The sequence below is a fragment of the Nomia melanderi genome, unplaced genomic scaffold (assembly GCF_051020985.1).
Source record: "Nomia melanderi isolate GNS246 unplaced genomic scaffold, iyNomMela1 scaffold0094, whole genome shotgun sequence".
Taxonomy (NCBI): domain Eukaryota; kingdom Metazoa; phylum Arthropoda; class Insecta; order Hymenoptera; family Halictidae; genus Nomia; species Nomia melanderi.
This window is the reverse complement of record NW_027475209.1, coordinates 155,001-162,500: the sequence shown is the minus strand read 5'-3', so window position 1 is coordinate 162,500 and position 7,500 is coordinate 155,001. Positions and strand designations below refer to the sequence as shown.

Genomic DNA, 7,500 nt, shown 5'->3' with positions numbered 1-7,500 from the left:
TTTCGACGATGGGACGATCCACGCGAAGAGTTGTTTCGTGCTCGCGCGAGGTGCGATAGCGTCGATTCGCTTTTCTGTACGGGGAGAAATAGAACGATGAGTTGACTTATCGGGTCTTCGTTGGAATTACCGTCGCTGGCATTGTAAACTCCAGATGACCTTGTGATTCCTTCGTCGGGCACTGGTAAAGGGTGGCGATGATTCGTTCTATAATAGAAATACCCGTCGTAGCGATTCGGCCGAGACACCCGCCACGAAACACTCTCTCGTCGTGGAATCCCCGCATCGGAGAGTAAAACGCGCGAAGGCTTACTATGAGAGAAGAAATAGTATATGCCGGTGGTTCGCGTGTGTAGGCTCTATACGAAATTGCGATTCAAGAGAGTAGGAAAAGACGCGATGAACCACGATTTCCGTGCGTCTTACGTCTCTCGACGATGGGACGATCCACGCGAAGAGTTGTTACGTGCTCGCGCGAGGTGCGATAGCGTCGATTCGCCTTTCTGTACGGGGAGAAATAGAACGATGAGCTGACTTATCGGGTCTTCGTTGGAATTACCGTCGCTGGCATTGTAAACTCCAGATGACCTTGTGATTCCTTCGTCGGGCACTGGTAAAGGGTGGCGATGATTCGTTCTATAATAGAAATACCCGTCGTAGCGTTTCGGCCTAGTCACCCGCCACGAAACACTCTCTCGTCGTGGAATCCCCGCGTCGGAGAATAAAACGCCGAAGGCTTACTTATGAAACTTACGTCTCTCGACGATGGGACGATCCACGCGAAGAGTTGTTACGTGCACGCGTATGGTGCGATTGCGTCGATTCGCTTTTCTGTACGGGGAGCAATAGAACGTTGAGTTGACTTATCGGGTCTTCGTTGGAATTACCGTCGCTGGCATTGTAAACTCCAGATGACCTTGTGATTCCTTCGTCGGGCACTGGTAAAGGGTGGCGATGATGCGTTCTATAATAGAAATACCCGTCGTAGCGTTTCTTCCGAGTCAACCCGCTCACGAAACACTCTCTCGTCGTGGAATCCCCGCGTCGGAGAGTAAAACGCGAATTCATAGTATGGAAACTTACGTCTCTCGACGATGGGACGATCCACGCGAAGAGTTGTTACGTGCACGCGTATGGTGCGATTGCGTCGATTCGCTTTTCTGTACGGGGAGTAATAGAACGTTGAGTTGACTTATCGGGTCTTCGTTGGAATTACCGTCGCTGGCATTGTAAACTCCAGATGACCTTGTGATTCCTTCGTCGGGCACTGGTAAAGGGTGGCGATGATGCGTTCTATAATAGAAATACCCGTCGTAGCGTTTCTTCCGAGTCAACCCGCTCACGAAACTCTCTCTCGTCGTGGAATCCCCGCGTCGGAGAGTAAAACGCGAATTCATACTATGAAAACTTACGTCTCTCGACGATGGGACGATCCACGCGAAGAGTTGTTTACGTGCACGCGTATGGTGCGATTGCGTCGATTCGCTTTTCTGTACGGGGAGAAATAGAACGTTGAGTTGACTTATCGGGTCTTCGTTGGAATTACCGTCGCTGGCATTGTAAACTCCAGATGACCTTGTGATTCCTTCGTCGGGCACTGGTAAAGGGTGGCGATGATGCGTTCTATAATAGAAATACCCGTCGTAGCGTTTCTTCCGAGTCAACCCGCTCACGAAACTCTCTCTCGTCGTGGAATCCCCGCGTCGGAGAGTAAAACGCGAATTCATACTATGAAAACTTACGTCTCTCGACGATGGGACGATCCACGCGAAGAGTTGTTTACGTGTACGCGTATGGTGCGATTGCGTCGATTCGCTTTTCTGTACGGGGAGAAATAGAACGTTGAGTTGACTTATCGGGTCTTCGTTGGAATTACCGTCGCTGGCATTGTAAACTCCAGATGACCTTGTGATTCCTTCGTCGGGCACTGGTAAAGGGTGGCGATGATGCGTTCTATAATAGAAATACCCGTCGTAGCGTTTCTTCCGAGTCAACCCGCTCACGAAACTCTCTCTCTCGTCGTGGAATCCCCGCGTCGGAGAGTAAAACGCCGAAGGCTTACTATGAAACTTACGTCTCTCGACGATGGGACGATCCACGCGAAGAGTTGTTACGTGCACGCGTATGGTGCGATTGCGTCGATTCGCTTTTCTGTACGGGGAGTAATAGAACGTTGAGTTGACTTATCGGGTCTTCGTTGGAATTACCGTCGCTGGCATTGTAAACTCCAGATGACCTTGTGATTCCTTCGTCGGGCACTGGTAAAGGGTGGCGATGATGCGTTCTATAATAGAAATACCCGTCGTAGCGTTTCTTCCGAGTCAACCCGCTCACGAAACTCTCTCTCGTCGTGGAATCCCCGCGTCGGAGAGTAAAACGCGAATTCATACTATGAAAACTTACGTCTCTCGACGATGGGACGATCCACGCGAAGAGTTGTTTACGTGCACGCGTATGGTGCGATTGCGTCGATTCGCTTTTCTGTACGGGGAGAAATAGAACGTTGAGTTGACTTATCGGGTCTTCGTTGGAATTACCGTCGCTGGCATTGTAAACTCCAGATGACCTTGTGATTCCTTCGTCGGGCACTGGTAAAGGGTGGCGATGATGCGTTCTATAATAGAAATACCCGTCGTAGCGTTTCTTCCGAGTCAACCCGCTCACGAAACTCTCTCTCGTCGTGGAATCCCCGCGTCGGAGAGTAAAACGCGAATTCATACTATGAAAACTTACGTCTCTCGACGATGGGACGATCCACGCGAAGAGTTGTTTACGTGCACGCGTATGGTGCGATTGCGTCGATTCGCTTTTCTGTACGGGGAGAAATAGAACGTTGAGTTGACTTATCGGGTCTTCGTTGGAATTACCGTCGCTGGCATTGTAAACTCCAGATGACCTTGTGATTCCTTCGTCGGGCACTGGTAAAGGGTGGCGATGATGCGTTCTATAATAGAAATACCCGTCGTAGCGTTTCTTCCGAGTCAACCCGCTCACGAAACTCTCTCTCGTCGTGGAATCCCCGCGTCGGAGGGTAAAACGCGATATATAATAGTATATGCCAGTGGTTCGCGCGCGTCGTCTCTGAGATACGCGGTCGACAGAGTTCCGAAAACACGTGATGTGCCACGATTTCCGTGCGTCTTACATCTTTCGACGATGGGACGATCCACGCGAAGAGAACGTTCGTGCTTGCGTGAGGTGCAACAGCGTCGATTCGCTTTTCTGTACGGGGAGAAATAGAACGTTGAGTTGACTTATCGGGTCTTCGTTGGAATTACCGTCGCTGGCATTGTAAACTCCAGATGACCTTGTGATTCCTTCGTCGGGCACTGGTAAAGGGTGGCGATGATTCGTTCTATAATAGTAATACCCGTCGTAGCGTTTCGACCGATGTCACCCGCCACGAATGTCTCTCTCGACGTGGAAACCCCGCGCCGAAGAGTAAACGCGAAGGCTTACCATACGAAAGAAAACGGTATTATACGCCTGTGGTATGTGCGTCTCGGCTCTGTGATACGCGATCGGCAGAGTTACAAAAAAACGTTGATGGGCCACGATTTCCGTGCGTCTTACATCTTTCGACGATGGGACGATCCACGCGAAGAGTAGTTACGTGCTCGCGCGAGGTGCGATAGCGTCGATTCGCTTTTCTGTACGGGGAGAAATAGAACGATGAGTTGACTTATCGGGTCTTCGTTGGAATTACCGTCGCTGGCATTGTAAACTCCAGATGACCTTGTGATTCCTTCGTCGGGCACTGGTAAAGGGTGGCGATGATTCGTTCTATAATAGAAATACCCGTCGTAGCGATTCGGCCGAGACACCCGCCACGAAACTCTCTCTCGTCGTGGAATCCCCATGTCGGAGAGTAAAACGCGAAGGCTAACTATATAAGAAACATATAGTATTATTTATGCCTGTGGTTCTCCGTTTGTCCTACTCTCAGATACGCGACTCGGAGAGTTACGAATAATCGTGATGGACCACGATTTCTGTACGTCTTACATCTTTCGACGATGGGACGATCCACGCGAAGAGATCATTCCTGCTTGCGTGAGGTGCGATAGCGCCGATTCGCTTTTCTGTACGGGGAGAAATAGAACGATGAGTTGACTTATCGGGTCTTCGTTGGAATTACCGTCGCTGGCATTGTAAACTCCAGATGACCTTGTGATTCCTTCGTCGGGCACTGGTAAAGGGTGGCGATGATTCGTTCTATAATAGAAATACCCGTCGTAGCGATTCGGCCGTGTCACCCGCCACGAAAATCTCTCTCGTCGTGGAATCCCCGCGTCGTAGAGTAAACGCGAAGGCTTGCTATAGAAGACTATAGTTTATACGCCTGTGGTTCACCGGTTGCCTGCTCTCCGGGGTACGCGATCGCGCAGGAGTTACGGAAGAACTTGATGGGCCACGATCTCCAAGCGGCTATATCTTTCGACGATGGGACGATTCACGCGAAGAGAACGTTCGTGCATGCGTGAGGTGCGATAGCGTTGATTCGCTTGTCTGTACGGGGAGAAATAGAACGATGAGTTGACTTATCGGGTCTTCGTTGGAATTACCGTCGCTGGCATTGTAAACTCCAGATGACCTTGTGATTCCTTCGTCGGGCACTGGTAAAGGGTGGCGATGATTCGTTCTATAATAGAAATACCCGTCGTAGCGTTTCGACCGATGTCACCCGCCACGAAATTCTCTCTCGTCGTGGAATCCCCGCGTCGGAGAGTAACCGCCGAAGGCTTGCTATAGAAGACTATAGTTTATACGCCTGTGGTTCACCGGTTGCCGGCTCTCCGGGGCACGCGATCGCGCGAAGGTTACGGAGGGACGTGAAGCGCCCGAGCAATGAAACGTCCGCAGGAGGAAACGAGCAACCGCCGAACATTGTTTCGCGACGTTTCCATAATGTATTGTCGTTTCGCTCGCATCCCGCTTCTTTCCCCTAGTTTCCTCGACGCGTAGTTTCGCAGCCTTAGTGGACGAATCATTCTCGATTCGAGGAAAGATATGCAGTGGGGCGTGCAATGAGCCCGCCAGAGACCACGATCTCCAATGCGTCTTTACATCTTTCGACGATGGGATGATCCACGCGAAGAGAACGTTCGTGCTTGCGCGAGGTGCGTTAGCGTCGATTCGCTTTTCTGTACGGGGAGAAATAGAACGATGAGTTGACTTATCGGGTCTTCGTTGGAATTACCGTCGCTGGCATTGTAAACTCCAGATGACCTTGTGATTCCTTCGTCGGGCACTGGTAAAGGGTGGCGATGATTCGTTCTATAATAGAAATACCCGTCGTAGCGATTCGGCCGAGTCACCCGCCACGAAACTGTCTCTCTTTCGTCGTGGAAACCCCGCGTCGGAGAGTAAAACGCGCGAAGGCTGTGACTGTAACATATATATATACAGTATACAATGCCTGTGGTTTTTGCGCGTGTCGGCTCTTCGGTATACGCGATCGGCCAGAGTTACGGAGGGACGGTGAAGCGCACGAGAAATTGAAACGGCCGCACGATTGGAACCGAGCAACCGTCGAACATTGTTTCGCGACGTTTCCATAATGCGTTTTCGTTTCGCTCGCATACCGCTTCTTTTCCCCTAGTCTCTGAGACGCGTTTTCGAGCCGTTCTTCTACTATCGATTCTCGTAGAGAGAAGGGACCGGGTAGTCTGGAAGTGGAACCCGCATCTTGCGTGTACCGTACACGGAATTGAGAGGACCGGCCGTGAAGCTCGTTTTAAAGCCGTGCGTCTGACACCCAACTCTTGCGCGCCAATTTCGCGGCAAGAGATAATATGGGACGAATGACCGGCAAAGAGCCAGCTGTGAAGTCTGTTTTTTTAATCGAATCCGTGGACGTGTGTATGCCGTAGCGTCGCTCGTCGTGTTCGTTCATGGTCGTTCCGAGAGAAAGAACGAAAGCGGTAACGAAGGGACCGGCCGTGAAGCTCGTTTTAAAGCCGCGCGTCTGACACCCAACTCTTGCGCGCCAATTTCGCGGCAAGAGATAACATGGGACGAATGACCGGCAAAGAGCCAGCTGTGAAGTCTTTTTTCATTATTTGCTTTCAATCGATCGATCGGTACGATTCGTGCAACGTTTCGCGCGATGCGACGCGAAAACATGCGCGCAACAATAGATGCGTCTGATCGGAAGAACGCGAGGGTCGACTGCACGCGATGGATTCAGTATCGGGTAGGATACAAAATATATCCCCGTCGTTTCCACGCGTGCGAGTCTTCTGCGTCTTTCGCGGGTTTTTGAATGCACTATACGCCCGGAACGTCGAGAAATATATACATATTACTTGAACGTTTTTCGTCTCGAAAGGCTTCGGTGTCGTCTCCAAGGCGACGCCTGAATCTCCTTCGCGCGCTGGTCGGAGATTCAGGTATCAACTTTTATCTTCTCTTTGAAAGAAGAGAGATATTAGGTCGAACAAATGAGAATAAAATTATATATGTGAAATATAAAATTTATACGATTACCCTGAACGGTGGATCACTTGGCTCGTGGGTCGATGAAGAACGCAGCTAATTGCGCGTCAACGTGTGAACTGCAGGACACATGAACATCGACATTTCGAACGCACATTGCGGTCCACGGATACAATTCCTGGACCACGCCTGGCTGAGGGTCGTTTACGTACCATACACTGCTTGCGTAGCTCTGTCAAATCCCCGCCGTCGTTCACCTCTTCGGATCGAACGTTTTTTTACCGAAGGGCGCAAAGAACGTTTCTGAGTCGGGTTAAGAGAAGGATGCTACGTACGAGCGAACGATGGGTGTCTCGTCGGCGTTTGTCGCGGACACGCGAAAATTCTGTGAATTTCACGGACAGTGTACGTTCTAGTTGTTGCAAAACGATCGGAATCGTTTGTATGGACTCGCGTGAGTGTTCGCGGCGTCGTGCGTCGTTCAATTACGACCGCCCGCGGATACCGCTCCACTGCGATATGGATCTGAGCGACAACTTTTTCGGCTGTTCGTGAGATGAACGGTTTCGTGTGTTTAGAAAAATTTTTTTTCCCGCGCTCCCGACGTCACCTGAAATGATGCGTCAGAGGTGAAAGAAAATATTAAGAAGTCGAGAGAGAGAGAGACTACACACGTTTTATTCATATTTTGTATACCGTGCGTGAGACGGATGTGCACGACACGTCGTATGTCGGTATATTACCGACTGGCCCCAGGGAGATTGTTTTCTTCCTCTCTTACGAATGAGATGTACGTTTCGGAGGATCGTCGTTACCGAAACACACGGCAAAACGAGACTTCTCGCAGCAGAACCTTTATACACAATACACATCGACTCTTTTTACCCCGAGAGAGAGAGAAAAGGTGTATTTCTTTTTTTTATTTTTCGAATTCGACGCACGAACGCTTTGACGACTGGAGAAAAACACGGTGTGTGTTAAAATCGTGCGGGACGAGCATGCGTATTCGTAACGGGTCGAATAGTTCTTATTCCCCGTCGTCGCGTGTCCTCGCTGGACCAC

The 7,500-nt window shown here is 50.4% G+C and overlaps 1 non-coding gene across 1 annotated transcript; it reads left to right on the top strand.

The window, feature by feature from the left end:
• Positions 1 to 6,486: 6,486 nt before the first annotated feature.
• LOC143175464 (5.8S ribosomal RNA) lies at positions 6,487 to 6,641 on the top strand. Its single transcript, XR_013000234.1, has one exon. It is a non-coding gene; the product is annotated as a 5.8S ribosomal RNA (ribosomal RNA).
• The last annotated feature ends 859 nt before the right edge of the window (positions 6,642 to 7,500 follow it).